This window comes from Halichoerus grypus, chromosome 6, assembly GCF_964656455.1.
Source record: "Halichoerus grypus chromosome 6, mHalGry1.hap1.1, whole genome shotgun sequence".
Classification (NCBI taxonomy): domain Eukaryota; kingdom Metazoa; phylum Chordata; class Mammalia; order Carnivora; family Phocidae; genus Halichoerus; species Halichoerus grypus.
Window position 1 is genome coordinate 132,824,080 of NC_135717.1, and position 21,599 is coordinate 132,845,678.

At 38.3% G+C, this 21,599-nt stretch overlaps 1 protein-coding gene across 1 annotated transcript in view; it reads left to right on the forward strand.

Annotated features, from left to right (window-relative positions):
* MYRFL (myelin regulatory factor like) overlaps nucleotides 1–21,599 on the forward strand; it is a 111,841-nt gene that overhangs the window by 20,876 nt on the left and 69,366 nt on the right. The gene's annotated exons all lie outside the window — the stretch shown is intronic.

A 21,599-nucleotide genomic window follows, 5' to 3' on the forward strand; every position in this document is an offset into this window, starting at 1 on the left:
TGTTCCCTCTCTCGCTGTGTCTCTCTCTGTTAAATAAATAAAATCTTAAAAAAAGAGTTTTTTTCTTAATAACCATCTACTTATCCTTGAAAATTCCTTCTCAAGTGTCCCCTGCAAGGAGTCCTTGCCACCACCACCTCACCCCGGGCAGCCTAACTGAAAGGTCCCACAGTATTCCTATCTACAACCATCCTAATGCTTAACACCATATACTGCTCTAGCTGATTTTCTTGTCCCTCTCACTGGGTTGTGAACTCATCTCTGATTTTATTCCTGAACACATAGTGGATACTAAGTGCATGTTGAATGAATGAATGAAACAGTCAGTGAAGTAATGATTGGAAATGTTGTCTTTACTCATCTAACTCTGACTTGGTAGTGGCTCTAAACACCACCATTAGATTTAAAATCCAACTTTATAGAAGTTGGACAGAATATCCTTAGCAAATGAGAAAAGGAGAGTGTTTGGCTTCTCCTTCTCTCCTCTGCCTTCTCTTCTTCTACCCCTCCGTCTCCTTCTTTGGGATATTTATGAACATTTCTGCTCGAATTTCTCATGAACACTGGTGTTTCAGAGGGAAAGTATTTTAATGTTTAAATCCAAAGGGCAACCATTGGGGATCCTCACTGCTGCTTTTTAGAATCTTTTAAAAACCTACAGTTATTGAAACAGACAAATTTTGTCATCTTGGTTGTTGTCTGAATACTCTGGGCAGTGATGCTATGTGACAAAAGGTGAGAGTTGATAAAGGAAGGAACAGGGGGCATCTGGGTTGGGGAAAGTGATATGGGAACAGAGCATATCAGATGGTAACAAAAAAGGACTGGTGGGTGGTGGATGGGCAGGTGGGTGGAGGAAGCAAGAGCAATGAAAGGAAGGTCCTCGTGGTATGTACCCTACTCACACCTTTGGGGAGCACTTTTTCCCCAAAGGTCTGTGTATGTCTATTAGTAGGTCCTGTGGATTCAACTTGGACTTGTCTTTGGTCCTTCCTGGTGGATTGATCCTCTAACTATGTGCTTTTTTCTTGTCTGGCCAAGGGCAGCAGGACAGGTTTCCATGTGGCAGCTCTCCCTGAGCTTAGAAGGGGAGGCAGAGAACTAGGGTGAAGAAGGGCTTTCTCTCTGAGAGTGATTTAAAGGGGTAGTTCTCTGGCACTCCCAGGATTGCCTGTTCTCCTGTTCTGAGCAGGACTCTGACACCCACAAAAGCCAAATGTAGAACAGGGTAGGATCAAAGCTTGAAACCAAGCCTCACTGACAGGGGGTGGGATGCTCAACAATGCCATCTCTGCAGGTTTCTGTGTAATAAATAAGTGTTTAAGACATTTATAGCAAAGTGATTATTTTTAAAAGCATGAGATTTATTTTAACAGTCATTTAAGAGTTTCCCTGTGTGTGCAAAGCCTCCTGAAAACAATTTTATCTGACACTACAGATTTATCTTGTTGAGTAATTTCCTTTGAGTCTGGAAGGCACAGATGTGATTTTGGAGTCCCTGAGAAAGCTGGCTACTGCGGGGATCATCTCTCCTTGTTCATTAAGGTGTTTGGACATGCCACATGGGGCAGGTCCTGGGAGCTGTAGACCATCTCCTATTTCTTCCTGGGGATGGTGGTGGGGGAGGGTGGGTGATGTAAAGCAAGTGATACATTGATCAGGTCTTAGCATCTGTGGGCCACCTCCAGTTTTTGCCTGGAGCAGTGTGTGTGTGTGTGTGTGTGTGTGTGTGTGTGTGTGTGTGTGTGTGTGTATGCGCACACACACGTGCTGTATAAAGCAGATGGGACACCAGCAGGGGCTTCAGTGGGAAATTAAACAGATTCTTCCCTCCACCTGCTTCTCTTAGCAGTCAGCTTGACCAAAGCCCAAAGAAGCAGTAGAAACAAGTCAGTCTTGCCTGTTGTTGGAGCATGAAATGGGGCGGTGATGGTGGGGAGGGGAGTGAACACATGCTCAAGAATCAGGGCAGCCTGCTTGGTTTTCCTGCATATCACTTACTAGCTGTGAGACCCTGGGCAAGCTAGTTAACCTGTGTAATCACTTTGCCTTCTCTGTAAGCTGGGGATATTAGTGTCTACTTCCTAGGGCTGTTATGAGGATTAATGAGTCAGGTAAAGTGCCTCTCCTTTGGCTTAGCTCAGAGTAAGAAATCCAAACCACCTCGAATGTCCCTGAACAATTGTGGTGGCGTTCAAAGTCATCTCCCTTCTGTTCTTATCCCACCAAGCAACCAGAACAAACTTCTTCATTTTTTTCTTTTTGTTTGTTTATTCCTTTGGGTTATTTTAGGTTCCACACGTGGTGAAACCATATGGTATTTGTCTTTCTCAGTGTGACTTATTTCACTTAGCATAATACCCTCTAGGTCCATCCATGTTGTCACCAGTGGCCCGACCGCATCCTTTCTGATGGCTGAGTAATATTCCCTTGTAGATGTGTACACCACATCTTCTTTATCCATTCATCTACTGATGGACACTTAGTGGCTTCCATATCTTGGATATTGTAAATGTTTCTCCTGAGTTTGCTGGTATAGAATCATGTTATCTACAAACAAATATTGTTTTGTCCTCTTTATTATATATTCCTATGTTTTATATTCTTTTTTATTCTTTTTAAATTTTAACATCTTTATTATGATTAGAAAGAAACCAGTAAGTGTATTTTCATTTTTTTAAACCAATAAAAAGGACAAAAATATTGTGTTACATTTTGGGAAGTCCAACAAAAATGTGAAGCAAGATACTTCTTGATGAACTTAACTGGAAATAATCTGTCCAACCAACAAACCAACCAACCAACCATCCAGCCAACCGTCCATGCATCCATCCACAAATGTTTATTGCCGCCTTTTTTATACCATAGATTCTTGTGGCTACTATAAGAAGTACATGGTCCCTGCTCTTTAAAGACTTTAGATGGAGAAACAAACACAAGGGAAAGCAATTATAATAGTGCATAAAGTAAAGCACAGGGTGTTAATGGAAGCACATAAAAAAGTGCACCTAAATCAGCCTTAGACAGTCAGGGAAGGTTGCTGGAGGAGAGTAACCTCTAAGGAGAGTTCTTTTTTTTTAAATTTAAATTCAATTAATTAACATATAATGTATTATTAGTTTCAGAGGTAGAGGTCAGTGATTCATCAGTGTTATATAATACCCAGTGCTCATTACATCATGATCTAAAGAGATTTCTAAAGGAATATTTGAATGGAAGAAAGATCACACTCTCAATAAATGTATACTATTTAGTTGCTTTAAAATTCTTGGGTGCAGGCCTGTCAATGTTTTTAGATGCTAGCCATTCTGAAATCTTCATGAATCTCAAGACTTTTAATTTGCCTTTGCAGCTCAGGGGCCCAGTGACACTCTGGAGAACCCGGTGCTGGATACAAGTCTGCTGGAGGAATTCTTGGGCAATGATTTCGATCTGGGGGCCTTGTAAGTAATGAAAGCACTGCTCTCCATTTGATGTTTTAAAAGTTATGAAATAATTAAATGAGCTGGAAAGTGTTCCCTCCTCTTCTGTTTTCCAAAAGGGCATGGATGGAGTTGGTATTGTTTCTTCTGGCAGTTTTCCTGAGTGAAGTCTGCTGGGCCTGGAATTTTCTTTATAGGAAGGTCCTCCCCTTCCAATTCAATATCTTTAATAGATATCGGGCTATTGAGGTTATCTGTTGGTAGTTATCAGCTTAGGCAGTTAATGTCTTCCGGTGAATTTATTCATCTAAGTTGTCAAATTCACTGGCATGAAGTTGCTCATCATATTCCCTTATTTTATTTTTAATGTCTGTAGAACCTATAGTGATAATCCTTTTGTTGTTCTTGATATCAGTAATTTGTGTCTTTTTATTCTTGATCCATCTGGCAAGAGGTTTATCAGTTTTCTCAACCCTTTGGAAATCCAGCTTTTGGTTAAATGTATATTCCTAATTGTTTTTCTGTTTTGTATTTCATTGATTTCTGCTCTCGTATTCTGATATTAACATAGCCACTCCAGCTTTCTTTTATTTTTAATTTACATACAGTAACATTCAATTTTTATCCTGTATATAGTTTTGTGAGTTTTGACAAGTTCATAGACTTGTAGAACTACTATCATGATCAGCACAAACAATAGTTCCCTCACCTGAAACACTTCCTTTATGCTTCCCCTTTGTGGTCAAACACCCACCCCAGCCCCTAGTGACCACTGGTCTGTTCTCTGTCCCTATAGTTTTGCTTTTCTTGAATGTCACATAAATGAAATCTATGGGATAAAACATTTTTAGTATGGCTTCTTTTACTAAGCATAAAGTCTTTGATCAATAGTTCATTCCTTTTTATTGCTGAGAAAGACTCTGTTGAATGTTTATAATTCAGTTTGTTTATCTAGTTACCCATTCAAGGACATTTGGATTATTTCCAGTTTTTGGCCATTATGAATAGTTTCTATAAATATTAATGCCCAGGTTTTTATGTGATCAAGAGTTTTAATTTCCGAGGGTAATATTTATTTATTTATTCAAATTTTTATTTAAATTCTAGTTGCTTAACATATAGTGTAATATTGGTTTCAGGAGTAGAATTTAGTGATTCATCACTTACATCATAAAAAGTGTTCATCATAGGAAGTCCCCTCCTTAATACTTATTACCCATTTAGCTCATCCTCCACCCACCTCCCTCCATCAACCTTCAGCTTTTTTTCTATCTTTTAGAGTCTCTTATGGTTTGCTTCCCTCGCTCTTTTTTTCCCCTTCCCATATGTTCATCTGTTTTGTTTCCTAAATTCCATATATGAGTGAAATCATATGGTATTTGTCTTTCTCTGACTGACTTATTTCACTTAGCATAATATACTCTAGCTTCATCCACATCATTGCAAATGGCAAGATTTCGTTCTTTTTGATGGCTGAGTAATATTCCATTATATGTGTCTGTTTTTGTGCCAGTACCATACTGTCTTGATGACTACAGCTTTATCATATAGCTTGAAGTCTAGAATCATGATGTCTCCAGCTTTGCTTTTCTTTTTCGGGATTATATGTATATATATATATATATATATGTATTCTTTATCCATTCATCAGTTGATGGACATTTGGGCTCTTTCCATAGTTTGGCTATTGTTGATAATGCTGCTATAAACATTGGGGCGCATGTGCCCCTTCAAATGTGTATTTTTGTATCCTTTGGGTAAATACCTTGTAGTGCAATTGTTGGGTCATAGGGTAGTTCTATTTTTAACTTTTTGAGGAACATCCATACTGTTTTCCAGAGTGGCTGCACCAGTTTGCATTCCCACCAACAGTGTAAGAGGGTTCCCCTTTCTCTGCATCCTCGCCAACATCTGTTGTTTCCTGTGCTGTTAATTTTAGCCATTCTGACAGGTGTGAGATGGTAACTCATTGTGGTTTTGATTTGCATTTCCCCGATGGTGAGTGATGTTGAGCATCTTTTCATGTGTCTGTTAGCCATCTGGATGTCTTCTTTGGAAAAATGTCTATTCATGTCTTTTGCCCATTTCTTCCTTCCTTCCTTCCTTCCTTCTTTCCTTCCTTCTTTCCTTTTCTTTCATTCTTTTTTAAAGACTTATTTATTTGAGAGAGAGAGCACATGCATGAGTTGGGGGAGGGGCAGAGGGACAGAATCTTCAAGTAGACTTCCTGGTAAGTGCAGAGCCCCATGCAGGGCTCAATTCCATGACCCATGAGATCATGACCTGAGCTGAAACCAACAGCCAGAAGCTCAACTGACTGAACCACCCAGACACTCCTCTTCTGCCTATTTTTTAACTGTATTATTTATTTTGGGGGTGCTAAGTTTGATAAGTTCTTTATAGATTTTGGATACCCACCCTTTATCAAATAATGTCATTTGTAAATATCTTCTCCTATTTCATAGGCTGCCTTTAGTTTTGTTGATTGTTTCCTTCACTGTGCAGAAGTTTTTTATCTTGATGAAGTCCCAATGGTTCATTTTTGCTTTTGTTTCCCTTGTCTCCTGAGACACGTCTAGTAAGAAGTTGCTACGGCCGAGGTCAAAGAGGTTGCTGCCTGTGTTCTCTTCTAGGAGTTGGTGGTTTCCTGTCTCACATTTAGGTCTTTCATCCATTTTGAATTTATTTTTGTGTATGGTGTAAGAAAGTGATCCAGTTTCATTCTTCTGCATGTTGCTGTCCCATTTTCCCAACACCATTTGTTGAAGAGACTGTCTTTTTTCCACTGGGTATTCTTTCCTGCTTTGTTGAAGATTAGTTAATCATATAGTTATGGGTCAATTTCTGGGATTTTCTATTCTGTTTCATTAATCTATGTGTCTGTTTTTGTGCCAGTGCCATACTGTCTTGATGACTACAGCTTTGTAATAGAGCTTGAAGTCCGGAATCCTGATGTCTCCAGCTTTGCTTTTCTTTTTCAGGATTGCTTTGGCTATTCAGGGTCTTTTGTGGTTCCATACAGATTTTAGTATTGTTTGTTCTAGCTCTGTGAAAAATGCTGGTGTTATTTTGATAGGGTTTGCATTAAATGTGTAGATTGTTTTGGGTAGTGTAGACATTTTAACAACGTTTGTTTTTCTAATCCATGAGCATGGAATGTTTTTCCATTTCTTTGTGTCCTCTTCAATTTCTTTCATAAGTGGTCTATAGTTTTCAGAGTACAGATCTTTTACCTCTTTGGTTAGGTTTATTCCTAGGTATCTTATTGTTTCTGGTGAGATTGTAAATGGGATCGATTTCTTGATTTCTTTTTTGCTGCTTCATTATTTGTATATAGAAATGCAACAGATTTCTCTATGTTGATTTTATATCCTACAACTTTGCTGAATTCATGTATTAGTCCTAGCAATTTTTTGTTGGAGTCTTTCAGGTTTTCTGCATAGAGTATCATATCATCTGCAAATATTGACAGTTTGGCTTCTTCCTTGCCGATTTGGATGCCTTTTATTTCTTTTTGTTGTCTGATTGCTGAGGCTAAGACTTCTAATACTATGTTAAATAGTAATGGTGAGAGTGGGCTTTCCTGTCTTGTTCCTGACCATAGAGGAAAAGCTCTGTTTTTCCCCATGAGGATCTGAGGGTAATATTTAGAATGAAGTCTGCTGGATGATATTTTGAGTATAAGCTTAACTTTATAGAAATTGCCAAATTTTCTAGAGCAGCCATACCATTTTCCATTACCACTAGCAGTGTATAAGACATTCAATTGCTTCTCTTCATTGCTGGTTCTTGGTATTATCAGTTTAGAAAATTTTTATTATAGCCATTCTATAATAAAAAGCCATTGTATCTCATTGTGTTTTAACTTGCATTTTCCTAATGACTAATGATGTTGAGTATCATTTTGTGTGCTTGTTTGCTATTTATACATTTTCTTTGGTATAGGTTCTGTTCAAATTTTTTGCCCATTGTGGAGTTTTCTTACCTTTGAGTTTAGAGAATTGTTTAATATTCTGGATATAAGAACTTTGTTAGATATGTGATTTGTGAATATTTTCTCCCAGTCTGTAACTTAAGTTTTCATTCTTTTAACAGTATCTTTCCCAGAACAAAAGTTTAAAATTTTGATGATGTCCAACTTATCTTTTTCCTACATGGTTTATGCTTTATATCTAAGAAATATAGATATTGCCCAATCTAAGCTTCCCAAAATTTTCTTCTGTTTTCTTCTAAAAGTTTTAGAGTCTTGCACTTTACATTTAGGCCTATGATCCATTTTGAATTAATTTTTTTTATAAAGTTTGAGATATAGGTTGAGATTAATTTCTTTGTGTATGGATGTCCAATTATTCTGGATTTATTTGTTGAATAGCCTAGAAAGATTATTAAATTAAATTAAATTACTTTTACACTGTAGTAAAAAATCAGTTGACCGTATTTGTGTAGATCTATATCTAGACTCTAGACTGTTCCATTGATCTATGTGCCTATCATTTTGCCAATACTACACTATCTTGATTATTGTGCTTTTATTATAAGTCTTGAAATCATATAGTGTAAGTGCTCCAAATTTGTCTTTTTCAAAACTGTTTTGGCTATTCTAGTTCCTTTGATTTCCCATATAAATATTAGAATTAGCTTGTTGATATCTATACAATCATGCTGGGATTTTGATTAGGATTGTGTTAAGTCCAGAGATCTATATGTGGAGAACTGATATCTTAACAAAATTGAATCTTCCAATCCATCAACATGGTATATCTCTCCATTTGTTTAGGCCTTCTTTGATTTCTTTCCTCAGTGTTATATAGATTTCAGCATGTAAATGCTGCACAAATTTTGTTAGACTTATATCTAAATATTTCATGTTTCTCTTTGAGCTATTGTAAATAATAATTTTCCCCCCAAAGTTTTAGGTTCCAATTATTCATTGCCAACATATAAAAATAGTATGATGTTTATAAATTAAGCTTGGGTCCTACAATCTTAATGAAGTCATTTATTAGTTCTGAGAGCTTTTTAAATAGATTTTTGGGGATTTTCTATGTTTACAATGATGTCATCTGCAAATTGAGACTGTTGTATGTCCCAAACTCTATGCCTTTTTTTTTTTTTTAAGATTTTATATGTTTATTTGAGAGAGAGAGATGCATGAGCCAGGGGGCGGGGCAGAGGGGGTGGAAGAGGGACAAGCGGACTCTGCCCTGAGCATGGCACCCAACTTGGGGCTTGACCCCATGACCCCGAGATCATGACCTGAGCCAAAATCAAGAGTCAGACACCCAACCAACTGAGCCACCCAGGCACCGCTAAGCATAGTTTTCTTTGAGATTATATTGTTTGGGATTATATTGTTTTTGAATTTGTAAATTAAAAATTTTCAGTACATCTGGAAAGTTTTCAGCTATTATTTCTTCACATTTATTTTTCTGTACCAATGTCTTTCTTACCTCTTTTTAGGGCTCCAGTGATACAAATGCTAGACCTTTGATACTGTACATAGGTTCCTGAGTCTCAGCTGATTTTTTTCAATCTTCTTTCTCTCTGTTGTTCCCATTGGATAATTTCTATTGATCTGTCTTCAAGTTCACTGACCTTTCTCTGTCATCTCCATTTTGTTATTGAGCCTATTTTGGTATACCTGTAAATGCCCTCCCCCCTCTCCCCCATGAAAGAGTGAAACTGGACCTGAATCTCAGTAATGAGGAAACCTATCTGTGGATATCTCTGGTACCTGGCCCTTGCTGCTCTTTGCTGACAAGAACCTCCTTGCTGAATGACCACAGGATGAAGGGAAGCTCAACATTTTGAAAGTTAGTTAAACACAAACACACACACAGCTAGTGGGTGGCCAAATGTGTGAGGCCACACTCTGAGCTGGCTCTTCTGCTCTAGGCGCTGTGTGGGCTGAACTCAGACACTAATTGCCCCATGCCTTCCCTCACATTCCCCTTCACTCCATCCAAACCATGGGTGTGAATTCCTGAGGAAAGAGTGGGCGGTATGTATCCTTACATCTCTGGCCTGAAAACAATCTGCCAGAAATTGTCTAGTCTCTCTTCTTTGTAACTGCTCCTTAAGAGAAGGTATAGCGGATTGTACCAGGGTTCTGCTTAATCATATGGATCACTTTTATAAGTAGAAGAAAGAACTTTAGTTGTTTGGTGGGGAGAAGTGAACAAAAGCCTTATTCAAAGAACTTGTCTTCTTATCTGGGAAGTCTGAAATCTGCCATATGATCGTAGCTTCCATGATAATAATGGTCTTTCCTATAGGACCAGAATTATCTCCTTATAGGCTATCACTATTGGTTTGCCCAACTGGATTCATTCTCTACCTTTAGGGGTGGTTGGGTGTAAGAGAGGTAGAGGAGGGAGTTAATATTGTTGAGCACTTACTAAGTGTTGGGCAATGTTCTTTGCATTTTTTACACGTTCATTTATTTAATTACATATTTGATTTTACACATTTCATTCTCTGAACAAATTTGCCAAGCAGACACAATATTATCTATATTTTGTAAATATGGAGGTGCAAAGAGAGTAAGTAACTCTCCACAGGTCAATAAGTGGCAAAGCTGGGATCCAAATGTGCCTGGCTCTACACATGACCTTTCTTCTCTATGCAGCTTTTAGATTAATTAGGTGATATTTGGGAGCAATGTGAACCTCAGGGAAATACATTTAACGCATCTAAAATTATCTGACAAAAGATGTGACTCAGGATGGGTCTGAGCCATAGTTTGCAAAGATTGTCAGTATTCATGCCCATTGAAGAACAGTCCAGTAATCAGATAACCTGTCATTGCTTGATAAAAACCGCTCAGGTGCATGCAGTTAAGTGAGGCTGAAATAAAAGTCTGAGCAAGAACAAGTGGAAAGAGCTCCGGTCCATCCCCGACCATGAGGCTGTTCAGCTGGCTCAGTGATCATTACATCTGTACAACCTATTCAAAGACTCCAAGTGTTGACTATTTCTAAACACCTGGCTCTTTTTGTAGGTTAGTTGCATTCCTCTTAACAGCCCTGAGATGTAGGTTTTCTTGCCTGGGCTCACAGCTAATAAGTAGCAGAGCTAGGATTCAAACCTAAGTTTATGACCAATCTTGAGTCACTTCCCATCTACTGTATTGCCTATGAATTATGCTTTTAAAAAATGTCAGTAACAACTCTTTGCCAAAACGATCTAAGAGACCACGAGGCTGCAAAAATGATGAGACCCAGTTTGAATCTCATAGGGAGATTTTCAAACATATTAAAAAATGGAATTATTGGCCCTGTAAAACAGATGCCCCTAGATGCTCAGTGGAAAATTGGTCCCATGAGATGCTATGGGGGAAAAAGAAAAGTTCCATGATGAGTAAATAAGCTTATGAGTCACTGGCTTCAACAAAGCTAAATGAACTTTACTGCAGGACTTTTCAGAGCCTTTGTTATGCTAATATGCAACTGGAGAAGAGAAATGGTATACAGTGTTTCTCAAATTTATTTGGCTTTTGACCCCTTTTGGGAGGCAGGTACCCATGCATGAGCATTGGATACGCCCCTCAGGACTTTCTCATCTTTCTGTGTGAATCTAATTGGTATGTTGAGCTAAGGGCAGTCGTGTCAGCACGTGAAAATTTCTGAATATTGCCCTTAACCCTTTGTTTCCTTGTGTGGCAGAGTCCAGGGCAGCTGTCTGCCCGGGAGAAGCAGGCTGAAATCCTCTGATTTCCCTAGATTAGCCAGCCAGTTACCTACTAGGTACACAGGTAAGCTCTGGTGGACACACTGGGAAATGTCTAGGTATGGAGAGCTGCTTGAAGGGAGGGGCGCTAGATATTTAGGGGATAGCATAGAACCCTGGAGGTTGCAGGGAAAAAGGACAAGAAGAGTGTGTGTGTGTGTGTGTGTCTATAAAAGGAAGACTCCAGAAAAGAGACTAGTGAATCTTTTTTTTTTGAGTACTTCATTTCATTTTTTAAAAAATTTTTTATTGTTATGTTAATCACCATACATTACATCGTTAGTTTTTGATGTAGTGTTCCATGATTCATTGTTTGTGCAAAACACCCAGTGCTCCATGCAGAACATGCCCTCTTTAATACCCATCACCAGGCTAACCCATCCCCCCACCCCCCTCCCTTCTAGAACCCTCAGTTTGTTTTTCAGAGTCCATCGTCTCTCATGGTTCGTCTCCCCCTCCGACTCCCCCCCTTCATTCTTCCCCTCCTGCTATCGTCTTCTTCTTTTTTTTTTTCTTAACATATATTGCATTATTTGTTTCAGAGATACAGATCTGTGATTCAACAGTCTTACACAATTCACAGTGCTCACCATAGCACATACCCTCCCCAATGTCTATCACCCAGCCACCCCATCCCTCCTACCCTCCTCCACTCCAGCAACCCTCAGTTTGTTTCCTGAGATTAAGAATTCCTCATATCAGTGAGGTCATATGATACATGTCTTTCTCTGATTGACTTATTTCGCTCAGCATAACACCCTCCAGTTCTATCCACGTCATTGCAAATGGCAAGATCTCATTCCTTTTGATGGCTGCATAATATTCCATTGTATATATATACACCACATCTTCTTTATCCACTCATCTGTTGTTGGACATCTTGGTTCTTTCCACAGTTTGGCTATTGTGGACATTGCTGCTATAAACATCAGGGTGCACGTACCCCTTCGGATCCCTACATTTGTATCTTTGGGGTAAATACCCAGTAGTGCAATTGCTGGATCGTATGGTAGCTCTATTTTCAACTTTTTGAGGAACCTCCATACTGTTTTCCAGAGTGGTTGCACCAGCTTGCATTCCCACCAACAGTGTAGGAAGGTTCCCCTTTCTCCGCATCCCCGCCAACATCTGTCATTTCCTGACTTGTTAATTTTAGCCATTCTGACTGGTGTGAGGTGGTATCTCATTGAGGTTTTGATTTGGATTTCCCTGATGCTGAGCGATATTGAGCACTTTTTCATGTGTCTGTTGGCCATTTGGATGTCTTCTTTGGAAAAATGTCTGTTCATGTCTTCTGCCCATTTCTTGATTGGATTCTTTGTTCTTTGGGTGTTGAGTTTGATAAGTTCTTTATAGATTTTGGATACTAGCCCTTTATCTGATATGTCATTTGCAAATATCTTCTCCCATTCTGTCGGTTGTGTTTTGGTTTTGTTGACTGTTTCTTTTGCTGTGCAAAAGCTTTTTATCTTGATAAAGTCCCAATAGTTCATTTTTGCCCTTGCTTCCCTTGCCTTTGGCAATGTTTCTAGGAAGAAGTTGCTGTGGCTGAGGTCAAAGAGGTTGCTGCCTGTGTTCTCCTTTAGGATTTTGATGGACTCCTGTCTAACATTTAGGTCTCTCAACCATTTTGAGTCTATTTTTGTGTGTGGTGTAAGGAAATGGTCCAGTTTCATTCTGCTGCATGTGGCTGTCCAATTTGTTGAAGAGACTGTCTTTTTTCCATTGGACATTCTTTCCTGCTTTGTCAAAGATTAGTTGACCATAAAGTTGAGGGTCCATTTCTGGGCTCTCTATTCGGTTCCATTGATCTATGTGTCTGTTTTTGTGCCAGTACCATACTGTCTTGATGATGACAGCTTAGTAATAGAGCTGGAAGTCCGGAATTGTGATACCACCAGCTTTGCTTTTCTTTTTCAACATTCCTCTGGCTATTCGGGGTCTTTTCTGGTTCCCTACAAATTTTAGGATTATTTGTTCCATTTCTTTGAAAAAAGTTGATGGTATTTTGATGGGGATTGCATTGAATGTGTAGATTGCTCTAGGTAGCATTGACATCTTCACAATATTTGTTCTTCCAATCCATGAGCATGGAACATTTTTCCGTTTCTTTGTGAGACTAGTGAATCTTAAAAACAGGCTTTGTTTCCTTCAAAAATGCCCAGAGGTTCACCTCCTTCCTTTTTTACTCTAAATGTGTGTCAGGGAGCAGCACTCACCTGACTTGGGAGCTAGAAATGTAGCATCTCAGACCTTCCCCCCAGAAAAGCTGAATTAGACTCTGCATTTTTAATAAGATCTCCATGGAATGCTCATGCACATTATAGATTGAGAAGCCCTGCGTTAGGTCTCACAAACATGCCTCCTTCCCCATCACCTCCTACGTTCCAAACCAAATAATTTGGTTTGGTTTGAGTAAGTGTCTCAGTGAAGGTCATATCATATTGAGTTTTAGGCTGGCCTTGGGGTCCTACCTATGGAGTAAGAGGGAACTAGATGAGGGCACTGAGGTGACACCTATTCACAAGTCTGAATGGGTGACTTCACAGGAGGCAGACCTTAAAGACACATTAGGTCCATGAGGAATCAACTGCAGGTTTTATTTTATTTCTTTCTAATAGTGGAGCTTATTCTGGGTTTTACTTAGGACTTAGCTTATTGGGGTTGGACATCAAAATGGGCTAGGAGTCAATGACCAGCTGCACGCTTTAGTCTGCCATCAATGGGGTGGGGCTGATAAGCTCTTTACTGTGGTGTTGTGAAAGGGGTGAGGTAACATGCGTAGTTCTGCGAGAAGAGCTTGTTAAAGGCTGTGTGAGTTCATTGACCAGTTTGGCTTCTGGGTTCAAACTGATGTAGTAGGAGGAAGGCTAAACAGAATCCTGGGCTGAAACATTATTGGCGACATCTTGGTTCTAAAGATATTTGTGGAAAATTACCTATAGTAATTAATATGATTAGGAGAGTCTGTGTTTAAATCATCATGTGTTTTAGAGCATTAACTCTGGTGGTAGACCACTTGATTTCAGCTTAACTAGTTGCCAGATGAATAATCTTGGTTAAGTTATGTAACCTCCTCAAGCCTTAGTTCCATTGCCTGTGGAATAGGGACAATAGTAGTACCTTTCCCCATGATGGTGGTTGAGATCAGATGAGATAACACATGAAAAGGGTGAGCTCGGTGCTTGGACCAGGGTAGGTTCAAAGGTTTATCTATTTCTAAAGCAACAGAGAGGAGTGGTGGTGGGAAGCTCAGGGTCCTTGCAGTTTGCCAATAAAGGACTGGAGGGGTGGGGTGGCATCTTGCTTCCTCTGCCCTGTCATGAAATTATTTTCTTGGGCTATGTTATCCACTGACAACGTTTCTGCCAAGGCCCTTTCTCACCCCAACTTCCAGGTGGTGGGTACAAACCCTAACCAAGCTTGATCAAGTATTTATTGTGTGTCTACAACATGCTCACCACTGGGACACTGTGCAGGACACACACAACACAGTATTAAGATATGTTCTTAATGTAAATGACCATGCGGGAGGGATAAATCACATACATGAAAAATTGGAGAAATTATTTTCAATAACAACTATGTCTATAATTGGGAGAGGGAGTAAAACAGTGAACAAAACAGATGAAATCCCTGCTAGTAGTTTACCAAGGGCAGTGTGGTGGGAAGCAGCCTGCCCTGACCCAAGCATTTTTCTCTGAGTTGGTGGTGCATGGTGAGAATAAAAGCACACTGACTTTTTGTAGGTGTAAGTATTGTTTTTAAATTCCCAACAGACAATGCATTTCCTTATTGCCTGCTGCTGGGGTGAGACGCTCCCATCCCTCTACTCTTGGTACTCCATTGCTGTCATGCCGCTCTAGTGGGAAGAGAAAGACAATGGCATATAGTATAAAGTCATTCAGTAAGATGAAGAAAAATAAACATAAAGTAAGGGAGTAGGAAGAGGGGTGGGGGAAGGCTATTATTTTAGATTGGATGGTCAGGAAAGCCATCTTTTAATATATGAATTTATATATATAACATACTTATGGCCATATGTAGTATAAAAAAAGCAGTAATTCATATTTATTAAGTACCAACTCTATACCAAGCACTGTGCTAAGTTGAGCTCACTGTGCAATAGAGCTTTAGAGAAGGCACAATTGGTGTATGAAGGCACTGGGGGAGTCATCAAAGAAAACTCGGGATTGGACTGTTGAATTGTGAGTAGTCGCAGTTGGGTATTCACATGAAGTCCATGTCTTAATACTGTATGTCCTACACAGTGCCTAGTATAGTCATGAGCATGTAGTAGGCACTCAACAACAACTTGGTCAAGCCTGAATACTATCTGAAAGAAATATTGGCTGCTTTGGGCATAGCATGCAGCTGTCATGGATATACATATAACTTAACCAGCTGGAAAGAAGAGTCTATTTAGCATTCCCTCTTTTGGTTGCATGGCATTCAACCCCCAGGAGACCATATTTATCCATTTATCCTCCCAAACACAGTAACAAGTTATATATCTGAGAGGAGGAGGTTTAGAAGGCAAATTATTCATTTTTTATCAGTAGCTAAGACTCTGTTGATTATTACAACTATTTCCTACAGAAGGGAGAGACAGATGGCCACTCAAGGAGTGACCCATGGTTCTGTTACTTTCCAGGTCTACTTCATGGAAATCCCTTTGGCATAATAGGCAAATTCAGAGCACGAAGACCAAAAACAGTCTAATATGCATGACTGGGATTCCTGATGTGATTGTGAGTGATGAGGAGATTAGCTGCTCATAAACAGTCCCAAACAACAGTGTTTTTCTTAAAGTTAATTATTGCCTTAACAATTTGCTCAGTTTCAAAGGTAGCTCTCACTTATTCTTCCTTCAAATTCTCTGAAAAGAACTGCAAAATATCTCTCAATACTAGAAAATGCAGTGAGCATGGAATTCAATAAAATAAAGGAGTAGGTGTGGTGAGTTTTGCAAAGGAGAGTAAACTGCAAGGAAAGCATTAAAAATTTCAAAATCTTGGGATGCCTGGGTGGTTCAGTCAGTTAAGCATCTGACTCCTGATTTTGGCTCAGGTCATGATCTCAGGGTCCTGGGATCAAGCCCTGCATTGGGTTCTGTGCTCAGCAGGAAGTCTGCTTGAGGATTTCTCTTCCTCTCCCTTTGCCCTTCCCCCTGCTCATGCACTCTCTCTAAAATAAATAAATCTTTAAAAATTTTTTCAAAATCTTCATTTTTAAACCATCACTACATGTTGCTGCCACTCCACAAAGGGACCTTTGATTCTCCATGCATGCATTCCTGTATACAATATGCCATGCCATATTTCTCAAGTGAGTTGATAATTTACTTGTGATTTTTAGATTTTATTAACATTACTGAATTCCAGTGGTGCCACTAATGTAAAGGTAAATAACTGCCTAGAATCTTGAATGTGGAATTGTAAGATCACAGAGTCAATCACAAAATTTAATTTGTAGATCTATAGAAGTGATACTTATGCAGAATTTAAGAAGTCAAATGGTACTGTGTGTGTATGGCTTATAATGAAAACCAGCAATCCTCTGCCTCAGTCTTCCCCATGTTCCTCAGTTTGCCTCTCCCAGAGGCAGATACTTTTCAACTATTTTAGATATTTCTACCACTTTATATCTAAATGGTGTTTTATGCTCTTCCTACTTTATCTATTTTAAGAACTTAATATCATCTTTAGGGAGGATTTAACTTTCTTAAACTACATCTGACACCCACTTCTAGCACCAGCCTCCCAATATCATAAAGTTCTAGAAAAATTTTTGCTTAGGTCAATATCCAGGGCTTACATTATTATCATTATGTATTCTCATACAATTTATTATGATTATATTTTCTTTCTTGATCTTATTGTTTTTCTTGAACCATAGCCTTCTTTTCATGATTTTCTTGGCTTTGAATGTAACTGTCATTAATTCTTCCCTCAAATTCTCTGAAGGGAACTGCAAAATTCTTCTCAGTATTAAAACACATCAGTTCCTTTTCTTCTTAATTTCTCAGGTGATCTTTGTCGTTACTGACTTTTTTATTCTATCAATTTGTACTCCCTATTTTGTTCTATCAATTGATGAAAGAGGGATGTTAAAATCTCCAACTAGGACCATACAATTATTTATTTCTCCTTTTAATTCTGTCAGTTCTGCTTCATGTATCTTGAAGTTCTGTTATTTGATATATAAACAATCATGATTGCTATGCCTTCTTAATGAAAGGACTGTTATTACTATGGAATGAGCCTCTTTATTTTTAGTAATACTCTTTATTTTGAAGTCTATTTTACCTATTTTTTTTTTAAGATTTTATTTATTTATTTGACAGAGAGAGAGAGAGAGTGAGAGAGGGAACACAAGCAGGGGGAGTAGGAGAGGGAGAAGCAGGCCTCCCACGGAGCAGGGAGCCCGATGCGGGGTTCGATCCCAGGACCCTGGGATCATGACCCGAGCCAAAGGCAGACGCTTGATGACTGAGCCACCCAGGCGCCCTATTTTACCTATTATTCATGAAATCACTTCTGCCTGCTAATACCTTTTTTCTCCATTAGTTTTCAACTTATCTGAGTCTTTATATATAAAGTGTTTCTTGCAGGCAATGTATAGTTGGTCTTATTTTTAAAAATCCATTCTTACAATCTCTGCCTTTTATTGGAGTTTTAGTCCATTAACATTTAATGTAATCATTGATCTGCCATTATATTATTTGTCTTCTTTTTATCCTATTTCTTCTTTGTAACTCCTTTTTACTTTATTTTGTATTATTTGAATAATTTTAGAATTCCATTTTATCTACTGACTTTAGCTGTACCTCTTTGCATCATTTAACTTTTTACAGTCTACTTAGATTTAATGAATTAATATTGTATGCTTTATGTAAAATGTAGAAACCTTCAGTTGTATAATTCTATTTTATCCCCCACTCCCTCTGTGCTATAGCTGTCATAGATATTACACCTTCATACATTATAAATGCTACAAGATAATTTCACATTTTTTGCTTTAAACAGTCCTATGTATTTTAAAGAAATTAAGAAAAAACCCAATTTGCATTCAGATATATACAATTTTTTATTCTCTACATTCCTTCCTAAAGTTTCAAGTTTCCCTCTGATATCATTTCCATTTAGCCTAAATAATGTCTTTAATATTTCTTATTGTGCATGTCTGTTTATGGTTTCACTTAAAATTTTTTTAAATCTGACAATGTCTTTATTTTGCTTTTATTCTTAAAGATATCTTCATCAGATATGAAATTATAGATTGTCAGTTTTGATTTTCACTAGCACTTTAAAGATATTGTTGCACTGTCTTCTTACCTCTGGAGATTTTGATGAGAAGTCATTGGTCATTTGAACCACTATTATCTTACATGTAATATGTTGTTTTTCTTTGGTTAGTTTGAAAATTTTTCTTTATTTTTGCTGATTTGACTCTAATGACCTAGGTGTGATTTTCTCTATATTTATCTTACTTAGGATATGCTGAGCTTCTTGAACCTATAAATTTATGTCTTTTACTAAATTTGGGAAGGTTTTGGTCATTATATCTTTAATTATTTTTCTGTTACATCCTCTCCACGGTTCACAAATCTCTCTTTCTCTCCCTCTTTTTATATTCTTTTTTCCCTCTCTGTTCTTTAGACTGGATTATACCTATTGATTTGTCTTCAAGTTCTGTTACACCACCCAGTGATTTTTTCATTTTCTATTTTTATTTTCATTTCTAATTTTTTTTTCAGTTCTAGAATTTCCATTAAGTTCTTTTTTAGTTTCTATTTTTTGCTGAGATTTTGTATTTTTTATTCTTTCCAAACACATTATCCTCTACTCCATTAGGCTTAGTTACAACAGCTGTTTTTATAATAGCTGCAGCTAAAATCTAGATTTATCTACTAACCCAATATCTGGATCATCTCTGGGTTGGTGTCCACTAATTGTTCTTTTCCTCAAGGGTAGGCCATATTTTCCTGCTTCTTCATTTGTTGAGTAATCCTTAGTTGTATTCTGGACATTGTGAATGTCTGGATTTTTTTTTACTTTTCTCTGAAGAATATATATACTTCTGTTTTACCAGGCAGTTACTTTCCTTAAACTCAAATTATAAACTCTGTCTCTTGGGCAGTAGCTCAAATTTTATTTCAGTTTTGTTTGTTTGTTCATCTTGCTTTTTTGTTTTTTGGGTTTTTTGAGGGGTTTTTTTTTTTTTTGGTTGGACTGTGTGCAGTCAGCCCCATATACATTGATGGCTCGGGAGTCAGACTCTTGGCCTGAGTTTTTACACAGAATGTAGGGTTCCCCTCTCTGAATATCTTTTTCCCAAGATTCCCCTTTCACTTTAAGCAGCTGTTTGTCCCAAACTCTGTTCTCTGGTTCTTCAGGTCAGAAAGTTTGTGTGTTTCTATTGGAGTTTTAGCTGTTTTGTGGTTCTGCTTTCAACTGGCCCTGAGGCTAAAATTTGTAAACAGGTAACTCACCTTATGCTAATACCTTCATCCAAGTTTCAGTGTCCCCCCAGAACCTTCTTGTTTTTGTCCACTTTCCAGTATTTTTAGGCAGATTTTTTTTTTTTTAATTTTGCAGAGTTCACAGTATGAAAATGTCAAATCTGGTAGGAGCTTACCAGTGATATCAGAAGCAGAGGAGCTCTTTGTGGGGTTTTTTTGCATCCCTTCTTTATCTAGTTGTTTGTTCTTTGTCTTTAATGTTCAAGGTTTCTGGAAATATCTGGTCCTTCATCTTTTGTTCCTGTTTAAGATGTTCTGTGTGCAAACCATTATTCTCAGAGGATGAGTCTCATCATAGAGTGATTAAGCAAGGATTGGCCATTTTAGGGGGTAACTTCAAAATCTTATTTTTCCCCTTGAGGACATTCAATTTTTCTGGGGAACAATCTTCCAATTTCTAACTGTAGGAAATCTGCTTGGATGCCTGCAAAGTCAAATTGAGGAAGGGCCTCGGGGTTCAGCATTTGGACTTCTAATGAATCCTTCCATTTTTAGCTCAGTAGCTTTACATCTCCCTGGAATCTGTTTCTCCAGAGAGTAAACCTTTCTAACTTCCGTTGGGGTGATGGAGGTAGTTGTAGGGTTGTACAGGTTGAGGAAGCTAATCTAAAGGTCTAACTGTTCCTTAATCAGACTTTCTTTCTTTCTTTTTTTTTTTTTTTTAAAGATTTTGTTTATTTATTTGACAGAGAGCGTGAGAGGGAACACAAGCAGGGGGAATGGGAGAGGGAGAAGCGGGCTTCCCGCAGAGCAGGGAGCCTGATGCGGGACTCGATACCAGGCCCCTGGGATCATGACCTGAGCTGAAGGCAGACGCTTAACTGACTGAGCCACCCAGGCGCCCCTCCTTAATCAGATCAGTTGAGTCTTTTGTTTTCAGCTCCACCTTACTCCTGGATTCAGAGGTTCCTGGTGACTCCAATGTCTTGGGCTTTTCGGGAATTGTATTAAAATTGGATAGTTTCTTATTGGCTGTGTCGCTTCTGCCATCTCCAGGCAGTCTTGTTTTTGCTTTTTCCATTCTGTTAATTCAGTTACCATCCATCCTACTTCTGTCTGCCACAGTGTTATTAAAATATAGTCTGTTGTGTGCTCTGCACATGTACTCTATGTCCTTTTATGCCTCTTTATTCCTTTACTTTCATTTTTGGTGGTGTTTTTGGAGGAAGGTGGCATTGTTGGAGGAAGGTTTTCTCTTCCTTTATTCATAAAGAGTGAATGAATTATAAAGGGCCAATTTGAGGAGAAAACCTAACTTTTCTAGTAAACAATAAAAAAAGACTTTTCATTATATGAGGTTAAAATCATAATCAATCAAGAAAAACATGATCGCTTACTCTCCAGCAGGAGAATCAAGTAGAGGGTGGTAGTGCTAATGAATGCCTTAGAATCATGGAGTTTCCGAGCCATAAGGAGCAGGTTTTTTGGAACAGAAAATTTCACACTTTTTTAGTGGTACTCATTTTTTCTTAAATGAAATTTTACTTGCACCTCAATATATAAAACAGGAAAAATTATGAATTTTTTCCCCCAGGCATTTAAATTTTTTCTTTTGTAAAACCACTGAGCTCATTCCAAGAGCTTTGGGATTTCCCAGTGTACAGATGGAAAACCGTTGCTTTGGTGGTGACATTTTATAAGGCTTTAGCCCAAACAGTGTGCACAACCATCTCTCTGGTGTAAGTGCTTTGAAAACGTTAAGAAGCAACAATGCTTTTAATTAAACTATAATAAACTATATACATGTTTATGTGTATGTATATAAACTATAACTGAGCTTGCACTCTGGGGGCATTATTTTATGGGTTTTATACACAGTATCTCATTTAATTCTCACAATGATGCTAGGAGGAAGGCATGATGGTTACTCCCATATTGTAGGTGAGGAGACGGAGGCCTGGAGAGAGTGAAGTCTTGTTCATGGA